We start from the raw sequence: 13,397 nt of genomic DNA on the forward strand, positions 1-13,397 counted from the left end.
TGATCTTGAACTAATAAATATTTAGCTGGATATCGCAGTACTTTCCATGCAATTCGAGTATTGTATTGGGGAATGTTCAAGCGATTTATGGATCTTCATACGAAAATTTCATCAGTTTTAAACATATTTTGAAGATTTCCATTACCGGTTTAGAGGTAGATTTTATAAATTTTATTATACCCTGAACAAGGTATATTGAGTTTGGCACAATGGGCGTTGCAAACCCAAAAGGAAACGTCAGAGATACTATAAAGTATATATATTATATATATTAACACTTTATATATATAAATGATCAGCGTAACGCGCTGAGTCGGTTTAGTCATGTCCATCCGTCTGTCAGTTTTTGAAGTTAACGTTTTTTATTGTTTAAATTTTTTAATTTGTAAATTTTAGTGGCGTTTGGTGCTCGAGTTTAAAATCTAAGAACCACAGTCTGTCCACGTCTTTATTATACACATCAATCTTCGACATAAGAATATGCCAAGTATACAATAAAAAGATTAAACAGCCGAACTCTAGCTATATCCCAAATACTCACTCAATGCTGAAACAGCTGTGAACGTGTTGACGGCAGAAACTTCGAGCACACTGGCTCCATAAGACTATTTACAGGTTTGCATATATTTTTCAATTAAACACACCTTCGTACATACACACACTTTTGTGATATATATATTGCGCATATATACAAGTATGTATACACTTATGTATACACATACATATATATGAGAATACATTGTCTGGTTAATGAAGCGGCACTGATCGCTCCCGACAATGCAATTCGGCAACTTAATGGGCCACATGAAGCGAAATCAATTTGCACCAGCTAACTAAAAACAACACGTCTAACAGCAACAACAAATAGTCTAGCGAGAACCAACATGTCTTCACCGAATTACCGGTGCATGTGCGATATGTATGTGTGTGTGTGTGTGCATCACGTTGACTCGTGAACGTCGCAGACTTACCGGCGGCGTTGTCGAAGAATGTTTCTATTCAATTTTTAATTTGATTTTTGTTTTTTTTATTTTGTTGCTTGCTTCTTTTTTTTTTTTGACTCAATAAGAAGCCACAACAGCATTACGCGTGAAATGAATAAATTTAGAAACGAATTAGAATTGTAAGAGCCAAAAAAAAAACAAAAAAGCAATGCAGATGACAGCAGCGTCATGGCTGAGCCAATCCGTTGATGTACACGGCGGACGTTGACGGTGGCGCACAAGTCTATGTGCAATGTGTGAAACTCCGGCAACGCCAAACAAAGCGCGGCAAGCGTAACCGCAGTTGCCAAATGCGTCCGCGTCCGGATCCGCGTCCGCGTTGAATGTCAGCGCCGCGCTTGTAATTGCAACTGCTGCAAATGTGGCTGCCGCTGGAATGCTTGTCTTTGCGGTGCTGCTGGCGGCGGACAGATGGCAGCTGGCAACGTGGCTGCGGTTTTGGTCGAAAATAGAGACATTCATTTGGCACCGACAGTCGCTCTCCCGCCCTCCCAGCGACATGGTTGCCTATTTATGTGCATCGATATAAGCATGCATGTGTACCTATACCGTATATGTCTGCTTGTCTGTCTGTCTGCTGTTTTGACTGCAAGTTGATCAAGCATTCACACATCACACGAACGCGCTCGTTTTTTTTTTTTTTGCATTTACGTCTTGCCTAGTCTCCCAGCCACCCGATCCCCAAAACGTGGCAAAATGCTTTTGTGTTGAGTGCCTCCGTGAGACTATTTAATAACAGCAGATTTCGGCAGCTTCATCTTCATTTCTTTACGAAACGGCTACAGCTTTTTGTCATTTCATCATAAACTAATTTGATTTAGCTTGAAATATGATAGAAGGCCAACACTTCAGTTTGCGAGACCATCGTCATCAGTGATAAATGTCAATGACATTGAAATATCATCTCGAGCCAATGTCCATGTATTTAAATATTCTGTGGGATTTTGAAATTTCGCTGAGTTGCAGTGATGCATTTTTTAGCTCGGTAATACTATACGCCGAAAATATATATTGAAATATATATAAATTGTTGAACAAGTATAAGTAGAGTTGGCAACAGAAACTGAAATTGTAGAATTTTTAATTATGCAGGCTTTAGTTGGCTACGAAGTCGACGGTTTTACATATATGTATGTACATATATACATATATGGTATATTATATATATTTTATAATATAATATATACTTAAAACGCCACTTCTACTATTGTTTCTGGTTTTAGAAAAATTTCATGTAATCATTTCTATACGCTCTGAAATTATTAGACGTCTCACTTAGCAGAGAACACGTTCACCGAAGAAACTTCCACTTACTTTCTATTATTGAGACTAATTCCAAATTACAGAACGCTCTACTGCTCCGTTTGTACCTTAAAGCTTTCCTTAAAAGGGATAAGGCGCTTGAAAAACTCGCTCCAACCATAATAGAAATGTAAGTTGCCAAAAATAAACAAAATCCTGATAAATCTATTAAAAACGATAAATCTCGTTTTAAATGTAATTTCATAATGTCACTCAGATAGGAAACCCCATCCTTATTGACAAAAAACTGGTATAGTCGAATTTTAAAAGCTTCTTTTGAGGCCAATTTTTCTACAGCAAAATCATGCGCTATAGACAGAAACTAATCATCACTTGATGCCAGGTGCGAGCTTTAAGCACCACCCAACCCAGCTCTGAAACTATTTGCGAATTATTATGGATGTGAGTAGACTGGTTTTGTCCTAATGGAACAAAATTTCTCTTCTATCGCCCAAAGTTGGCGGCTTCTGGGCGTTTGCTTTCTTCAGACGATCCAATTGTTGACAATACTGGTCCGAATTGAGGGTTCGGTCGTTGGAAGGCAGCTCATGGCACATGATTCCCGGCCAATCTCACTAAACACATAGAAAAATCTTTCCTGACCGTCAAACTTGGTTTGGCCATCGTTTGTGTCGAGCTGTTGGAGGAATTGCATGTTGGGCTAACTTATTGCAATCAAATAAATAAAAATTTTAGAAAATACATAGCATTGAAGCAAACAAATAAATGTATGTATCTACAGTGTCTCTTGCTGATAATGCCGTCCTTTCTTTAACCTTAGTGCAATGTAGGGGGCTTTGTTGAGTTTGAGACAACTCTTTCCCTCTTACATGTTCCGCGTAAATACAATTGGTTTAAGGCATATTTTGTTAAAGCTGGTGAAACCCTCTAGTATTCCCACGACAGTAACCACAACATATCACGATTTTTATCCAGCCAAGAACTGTCAATACGGTAGCGTTCCTTCAAATTAATTCAAGCTTGTTTTCTGCCACTACAACAACAACGAATAACACATTTAAATCCACCAAAATTCAGGTTCTTTATTCTGATAATTTTGTCAATGTATATATACGTAAAAATCTCGACAAGTGCCCAATGCAACATGTTGTTTTTATGCCAATCAGATCATAGTTCCAAACCTGAATACATAAACCTCAAAAGTATGATAGTCTTAAATCTAGAATACGATTTTATTTAATTGCAACTCTGTTGTGTTTGTTATTTGTTTACATCTTAAAGACTTGGCTCTTCTTCTTAAAATCGCTTCACGAAGTTTACCCCAGCCAGTTGTATTCGTCAAGAATTTGATGTATTTACCAAGCTCAACTCTCCACCTTCAACGCCTACTTATGCGCTGCCCATTTCTACTCGATTGGCTTTTTCCGTTTGTGACCCACTCGAAGTCACGGCAAAGCGACAACAAATCTGTTTCCTGCCGTTAACGAATGTAGCATCACGCTGACACTGCAGCAACGCAAGCGACCCCTAACGATGTTGGCTTCTACCTGCAGCCCAGTTGTCCTTCGGCGTTGGGTCGAGTGGCACTTGTTGTGTCAGACAAAGCCAAAGCGAATACAAACTGACAGTGCAAACAACGAAAAGCAACAACTCCCACAAGTGGCAGCCAGTTGGCAGTTAGCACAGCAAGAAATGCAGCGAGACAACGAGCCAAACAACAGCAAGACAAAAGCGCAAACGCTGTTACTATTATTACCAACAATAATAAATTGCTAAGCGTACATAGACTTTCAAGGAGAATGAAAACACCCTCAGCTGCCAAACGGACGCAGCACCTTCTCATCCGTTAACCTGTCGCCTGCTTTGTAGTAGCTCAGTGCTTGTTCAGCTCGACGTCTGTTTTACTTCCGCTTAAATATTTAAAATGTCACCTCACTACCGTGGCATCCTGCTGCAAATCTTGTCGTTTCTGTTTTGCCGTTGTTTCGTGTGCAGCGAAATGCCGATTAATACACACCAAGAAAGCCTGTGTTCTCCACTTTACATTAACCCAGCAGTGTAAACGAGTGACGACGACCTTAACGTGTAAATATTACTATATTTTTGAGTACATGACCGATGAAACGGCTACTTAACATATATAAATACATTCCTAACTGAGAGCTCAACAATAAAAGTAGATAAATCAAAATTATTCCCTCGGATTAGCAGTGAGCATTGTTTGAGTTAGGTCTGTGCTATCGGAAGTTTCTGGAAACCCCAGAGAGGCTATCAACGAAAAAATATTTGTAACAAATTGTGGAATGGTTTCTATATAATAATAATTAAAGGAGTCATAATTCGCACTCGGAGTCAGTGTCGGCGCTAGTTTTCGTACAAGGAATATGAAGCTGATTGAATAAATATGGATATATTTTTTACGGCATCGACCAAAAAGTCTTGGACCTGGCCTTTAGTTCACTCGACAAACAAATACTACTACTACTTTTGTCTTAGACCTCTACTTTTGTCTACCAACCTTCGCTAGAATAAGATCAACGGTTCCTTACTTTTCATCCGAGCGTTTTCTAGTTATTAGTCCCAAAGTAGCACTACTTCTCGTATTGAACAGTAAAATTAAATTGACTGTTAACATCAACGAAATCACAAGAAGGCATAGTGCATAACTTTCACGAATTTTTACAAATAAAAAACCTTTGGGCTCGACGGCAGCCGCGTTTTTTGAACATCTACTAAGAAGAGTTACATGCTCGACTTTCAAACGACCGACCATAAAACGAATTACGCTATGTAACTGTTCTGCACCCACCGTATTTGTCAGATTTAGCCCACAGCATGTATTTTTCATTCCCAGACGCATACATTTCCTCGCTGGAAAAAGATTTCACTCAAATGAGGAAGATGGAAATAAGCGTCTATTTTGAAGGCCAAACAGCTTCGTATCATCGAAGCGGTATAGAAATTTTGCAGGTCCGTTACAGCAATTGCATTACTCTAGATGGAGATTATCTCGAGTTTAAGTCCATTCAAAATAATGCTTCTTCATTTCATAATACGTCAGAGCTTTATTTGGAAAATTATCTCGGTATGTGCTAAAGATGCGATGAAACCATATCAATCGTTTTTTTAAGAAAATAAATTTCCAGCCCAAACTGGCAGCGGCAGATTGTCGCTCAAGAGAAGAAAAGTTGACGAAACTCACAAATATATATTTAAGGATATATATACTATATCTAGGTAAACATATATCCAAATATATGTGTATCTTTACATAAACAAAGCAAAATAAAATGGTTCCACCAATTTCTGCTAGATCTCATTTGGCCACAAATTTTGACACGGTAATGCCTTCAACCCACCAGAAACTTTTTTTATTGCACCAACAATCACACCACTACACACACCAAAAATTAATGCATTTCATTCCATTATCCTTTTCAGACGGGACCGCAACTCTCTGCGGCAGCATGCAAACTCAAATTTCACCAAAGCAACTTGACAACTCAACTCAATTTTAAACTTTCTCTGCTGTTGTAATACTGGTACTCCCGTTCCCTACCACATGTCACAGCGAAGGGGAGGAAAAGTTATTTCAGCCATTCTTGGATTTAATGATTGTTTGCATTTGCTGCAATGGCATCGGGAAGTTGAAAGAAATGAGCTAAATAGCTTTTAAAACACCGAACTGATACCCCGCATTTAACGGCGCCATTGGAAGGAGATGACCGCGTATACGGTAACAAGACCGATCTGTGTGTGGTTGCGTGTGAGTCACTGCAATATAAAATGTTTGTGAAAGCAACTGACCTACGGACATGTTTGAAATTCATTAAACTTGAAAAATAAATCAACAGTACAACGTGGTAAATAAGAGAATTCAGAATATGGCGAAGGCGCAGTGACCTCTCTTACAAACACATGTACTTATACATATATCTTATAAGTTTTCAAGTCTGCAAAGAAATATTAATGTTAATTTGTAGGAAGACTGATACCTGTTAATTTGGCCGTGGTCTGCACCAAGTAAGGTTTAAACAATATGCGAGACGCATTTATTTCGGTCTCTAACTAATTGTCATTTTTAAAGTAATTTCTTAATGTTACACTCATAGAAACCCTCGTTTCTACAATTACTTGTAGTAAACTGGGACAGTCGAATTTCACAAGCTTCTCTTGAGGCGAATTTTTCACCGTGAAAATCAGTCGCCATAGACTTTAACAGGTATTCATCACTTGGCACCAGGTCTGTACTACGAGTATAAGGTGAATGCATGAGAACCTTTCAACCAAGCTCCCTGTGCTTCTGGCGATTCCGTATCGATGCGTGCGGTCTGACATTGCCCTGATGAAACACAGCTCCTCTCCCGATTAGCCAAAACTGGTCGCTTCTGTGAGATTGCTTCATTGAGACGGTTCAATTTTTGACAGCGCTATTATTAAACAATAGTGACATATATTTCTAACAAAATATAAATTCAAATCCCGAAACTTCGAGATCGGCAGCATCATATACATACGTACGCGTTAGTGTCAATCGGTTAACAAACTCATTAATACATTGTTGTTAATTAAAAAGATCAGTAAACTGCATACTTCGCAAGCCTTTTACTGCATTATTCATTATGTCAATATTGCTATTTTTCGTGTGCGTAACTAAATTTATCTAAAATTGCCTGTATGTATTTAACATACATACGTATGACATATGCAATCTTAGTAGATGACTGGCAACCCTATATACCATATATAGATACTTTTGAATTGTGTTAATTTCAAAATATAGAAAACCTCTACTCTTATTATTTACGTAATTCAAAATGAGTTTCTCGCAATAATATCGAGTGCTTTCAACAAAGCTTGGACCACAAGTTTCGCACTAACCTCGACGAAAATTAAAAAAAAAAGGAAAATCCAAGAGCTCCGGTAAGTACATAGCTTCATCGCGGGAAGACGCGATTAAATGCAAGATAAATATACTAACTTACAATACTCTCTCATAGACAACTATTTTCAAATTTTATTCCAAATCCAACTCGTAAATTTGTTTTAATCTGAGAGAATTTTAGCTCAACTTATTCTTTCGACAATATTTTAAAAACTATTCTCGGGGGCAAGGACCTTTGGCAAGGTCCATCTGTAGCTCATTGACACTTTTGTTTACATTTAGCGTGATCAAAAACCCAGCGTGTAATTCTTTTGTTTACATTTAACGAAGTCAACAACCGATTCTTATATCATAGACCATTCTTTTTATCTTTACGGAGGTCAACAAATCTTTCTGAGCTCAAAGACCAATAACCCTACCCTAGAAGTGAGATTTTTAATAATTTTTTTTCATATAAAAAAAGAAATATTTTATTAAAACTTTTTATTACTCCAGACATACATATTACACAAAGCTTTTCAAAATGAAAACATTCAAAACTCGACCAATACGACGTCATTCCCGGCAGTCTCTTCGAAAAAGCTGCCTCCGCGTTGACAGCGGAACTTCTTACCGGATCAAATAAAGAGAACGATGGAAAAGATAGGAAAAATTGTTTTTTTGACCGACGTGAATTTTTGGTGGAAATTTTTGTAGGCTTTTTTTATAGTTGAAATTAAAAAGAGTCTTCGTTCAAGACCATGTAAATTATATCTCGAAGACCTGTGTAAAATTTCATTAAGAGTATTGAGTAGTTCGCGAGAAATCTTGACAATCGACTTCGAAAACACAGTTTCGAAAAAACGCGTTTAAAGTTTTAAGTAATTGAGTTCGTACGTGCCATTCTTCAAGGCTGTATCCCCAAAACTATTTCTCGGATCAACTTGAGCATTTAGTGCAATATTCTAGAGATGTTATAGAAATTAATAAGACAATAAAAAAATCAATTTGTTGAAGCGTGAAACCCATGTAGCATTATAATTTAGTTCAGCTGTTTTCGTGGGTAATCAAAAGTGAGGTTATTTTTAAAAATATCACTATATTGGATTCAGCTTGTTCAATACTGCTAAATACTGAGATTGAGAGCTAAACAGAAGACACAACTTTAACTCAATAGAAATGATTGCTAATTTAATATATTCATATCCACGCGGATTTTTACCATTCTTCTTAAGCTTGCAATCTCACAAGATTCACCTTACAGATATGCATTATTCAATCTGTATATAAATATATTTTAATTTAAATATATATATATATTAATTTTATATTTTCATCTTACCTCTAATTTCTCATTACGCACGCTAAACGTTTATTTTCTCTCTACCATGCCCTTCATTGGTTTCTCATTACATAAGTAGTATGTATATGTAAATATAAGTATATAAATTTGTAAATTAACAAGTTATTTTATTAACCGGCCGGCAACTCTCCTGCATTACAACTGGTAAAACAACTCAACGCCTGCAAGATAAAATTATGAAGGTCAACTGACTTCGTGTGGATATCATAACAGTTAAATTTAATGGTCAAAAAAAAAAGAAAGTAAAAGTCTATATTATTTAAGTAACTGCTGTAAGCAATGAGCTTTACATTATTTTGACAGTGCGCTATAAAAATAGTTGACATTACCATAGTAATGTGGTGCGTCAGTTTCTTTAGCAGCATGTAAATTATGTCTTAATATTTTATATACAAAACTGAAAAGTAACAAAACATTTAAATTTATTGTTTGAAGTACGCACCAACATAACTTTTAGAATTAATATATTTATTGCGTAGAAATTAGGCTTCCGCTTTGACAATATACGATTAAAATATAAATAAAAACAATTTACGATTTTACGAGTTTCATAAAATTGTCGTCATAAACATATACTACTTACATTAAATGCGCAAGTAAGAAAGGCATAAGTTCGCACGGAAAGCGGTTTAGAAATATTTAAAATGATATGACTTGAAGAAACTAAGTTAATTAGAGACTTGTAGGCAATGCCACGCATAATTTATAAGCATTTAGAATGTAAAACTTAAATATTTTGTATAGGTATAGAGTATATACATAACGGCAACACTATTAAAACAATTTTTATACGCTGAACAGGGTCGTCGAAGACCATAGAATATTTTTATATAAATTATAATATATTATAAATGATTAACGTGATGAGCTGACTCGATTTAGCCTTGAAAAAGTCCGTCTGTATATACGCGAACTAATCCCTGCGTTTTTGAGCTATCTGTCTGAGATTTTGGACACGCTTTTTTCTCTTCATAAGAAGCTGGTTCATTTGGTGGAACTGCCGATATCGGACCAATATAGCATATAGCTGCCATACAAACTGATCATTCAAACTGTAGTTCGTGTATGGAAACTTTTTTTATTTGGCAAGATATATTCACGAAATTTGGTATGAATTGATTTTCAAGATAACGCCACAATCACCGAACATATTGCTCTGCTCGGACTATTATAAAATATAGCTGTCATACAAACTGAACGCGGAAATTCAAGTTCTTGTATGAAAACTTTTTTATTTTATGAGATATCATCAAAAAATTTGGCATAGACTATCATACAAGACAACGCTACAATCTCCGTAAAAATTGTTCTAATCGGTCCACTATAGCATATACATAGCTGTCATATAAACTGACCGATCAAAATCAACATTAAAAACTTTTTATATTTTTTTATGCTATACGAACTGCATCTGTGAAGGGTATTATAGCTGCTGTGCAAACTTTTTTTTTCGAAAACTAGTTCCAAAAGCCAAAGCGTGCTGCTCGAGTATAGTATATTTTATGCCACAACGTAATGCCAAGCTACTTACTCGTGCATGCCATATACCTATATTATAAATAAAAATAAAATTATTTGCGCACTTTAGAAATTCAAATGAAATTTATTGTTAAATTTTTATTCACATTGCACGTCTGATTTTGATTGTAGCATTTTATATTAATAAATTTTTCCACCGTTTATGTTAATTTAATACACAACAAGTTGCTGGCAGTCAGACAGGTAACTATGACACACAATAAAAAGCTGGTAAGCAAGCGCGACAGCGAGCGTAAAGAAATAATTAAACATGAGCAAAATAGCAAACAATTAAGGAAATAACAAACAGGCGACTATGCAAAAGTCTGGCTTAGCGCTTGTGCAGCATGTCGGATTGATGCTCAAACGCAGTGCTGAATTCTAAGCTCCTAGCTCTAAGTACTAATGCCATGCAAAAAGACATTAAGTTCTAGTAAAACAATTTTATACTTGTATTTATTGCTGCTGAAGTTGGAAATTAGAAATAGTGAATGATAGCAGTAATGAAAAGCGAGATTATGTGATGATGATATACTAATTGTCAACAAAATAATTATTTGGGCAATGCTTGACATACTGCAGTATAAAAGTTTGCACATTAAGGTGGTTCACTTTTGTTGCTGGCTGTAATTTTATTCATAATTATAAAAAAAAAAAAAATATTTTATATAGTCCACCTTAAATTTTTTCAAAAGAGCTCAAAGCTGTATACTAGAATTAGTCACGCCTACTATTCTACACATTTGTTTCATATAAAATGCTAAGCAGGCTTCCTCAAAACATACAAGAATTATTATATTTGTAAGTGATTCTTCCTAGTTAATTATGGTATGTACATAACTAGTTCCGGAATCAGTTTAAAAATGTTTACTTATTAGCATTTTGTTGAAGTCATATGAGAGTTTCATTCTTCCGCAGCAGTTAAAAAAAGAAAACACGTAGCAATAATACCCTTCACAAATAAAAAAGTATCCATACAAGGGACTTGCTTGTGATCGTTAAGTTTATATGGCAGCTATAGGCTATAGTGTTCTGATCTCAATCATTTTTACGGAGATTATACCGTTGGCTCAAGAGGTAATCCATCTCAAATTTCATGAAGATATCTTATCAAACAAAAAAGTTTTCCATACCAGCACTTGATTCCGATCGTTCAGTTTGTATGTCAGCTATATGCTATAGTGGTTCAATAACGGCGGTTCCGACAAATATGCAGCTACTTGACGAGAAAATGACGTGAGCAAAATTTCAGATCGATATCTCAAAAACTGAGGGATTAGTTCGCGTATATACAGACAGACGAACCGGCGTACTGGTCTAAAGACGGCAGGGCTAAATAAACTCAGTTCGTCATGTTGATTTTTTATAAATATAAACATTTTATAGAGTCTCCGACGTTTCCTTGTGGGTGTTGCAAACTTCGTGGTAAACTTATTATAACCTGTCCAGCCTATAAAAAAAAAACCCTAAATGTACCTTACAACAAGCTTTGGTTATGGTCGAAACAATTATTTCAGCAAATTCTGGTTTTGAAGCATGTTGATGGACTTAATTGTTTATTATAATTATTTGTAACTTTTTTTATACATTTCGCTTACTTTTATGAGGTTCTATGTTTTACCTGGCCACTGTGGAAAAGCATATATATAATACATATATATGGTATACCTTTTTTGCGACGATTTTATTCAATAACTTTAATATTACCCGTTTAATTTTCTGAGTGTGTGTGTGTGTGTGTGTACGCGATATCAGAAGGGTCCATATTATACCGATCAAGTGTATGCGCTCTTACAACAACAATAACAGTGTCAATAAGGTATGTAAGACAACATGCAAATATTGAAGGCGCTGCAGATTCATGTTATTGAAGTTGTTTAGTTACTCGCATTAAAGAAAACAAATAACAGTGTGCAAAATGTGGTGAAACAGTCAGCTAAAAATTAAAATTGACATTCCAATCTCTCAACAAATTTTTAAGAGCCTTAACGTGCCATACGATATCAGAATTTATATTTAGAGTACAACATTGAAAAAAGCTACGTCATAGATGAAACTAACTGTCAAACTTTCATAGTAACTGTCGCCCACTTTCGTTCATAACGGCACGCATTAATGTATTTTTGTGTCAAACGCACTTTCTAAAAAAGAAACGGAGCGAAACTGTCATTGCTATTACCTCTATTTCTATTTTATAAAGTTAGTTACGAAAATTTGCCAAAATAAAAAATATTTCTAAAATATTTTCTACTATTCGAAATTTATTCACGACGAAAACGAAAGCCTTTCCGTCAATTGTTTTATACTAAACGAAATAATTTTTAGTATGTTTCAAAATAAACTTTTTGAAATAAATTAGAACTCTCCCTGCTGAACTAAAACTTCGTTGAATTAATTTTAGCGCTTAACAAAAGCAAAATTAGCGGCTACTAAACTAGGAAAATCATGAGTCATGCATTTACGCAAAAACTCTTTCGAAACACCTCCAATCTAGACATATCCATATCTATGCGTCGTTAGCCACTATTTTTCCAATAGATGACTTTCGTAATCTCGTAATCGTTGTATAAAAGCGGTCGGGTTATAGCGTTATAAAGATAATATTTCGTACAAAAAGACTTCTCAAACACTTTGGTGATTACTTGATAAAGAATATGCAAAGAGAAAATACTATTTCACAATCCATCATGTAAAAATTGTTCGTTTGACCAGGAGCTAAACTTTGCACAAATAACCGTTTGGAACCATTTAAATAAGATTGGATAAAAAATCAGATTGTATTCGTTCGGATTCGTTGACTATTCAAATCCATATATGGTATGTACAAGATATTAAAGCCTGGTATTATACTATACTAGTGTCCAGCTTATAGATGTGTGTACATACCTACTTGTATATATAATTTATAGTTTACAAAATCATTATACAACACACTGTACAACCTTCTCTTACGCTTCGGTTTTGGCTCTTTGCCGCCAACGACCATACAGAATGATGAGCAAATTTAGGTGTTATGTATCTGTTTAAAAAAATAGTGCGGCAGTCAAAAATCTGACGGCGTGCACACTATATATAGTCTAAGTTAAAGATAACAATTAGCGCTACTCTAAAAATATTTGGCAACGACAACGAGCATATATTGACCCGAACTGCACCTATAACAACAGTTACATAAATATAGATGTTAACACGCTTACAACAAAAAAAAATTAAACGGAAATTCATAAAAATTGTTATTGTAATTAGAAATTCAAATCTACCAAAGCCAACAACAACAATAAAAATTAAACATTTAAAAGAAGCAGCGATAACAACACAAACGAAATATCTAGTTCTACAATAAAAACAAAGTAAATAATCATATTAAATGTGACTTAATTAATTG

The sequence above is a fragment of the Bactrocera oleae genome, chromosome 4 (assembly GCF_042242935.1).
Source record: "Bactrocera oleae isolate idBacOlea1 chromosome 4, idBacOlea1, whole genome shotgun sequence".
Taxonomy (NCBI): domain Eukaryota; kingdom Metazoa; phylum Arthropoda; class Insecta; order Diptera; family Tephritidae; genus Bactrocera; species Bactrocera oleae.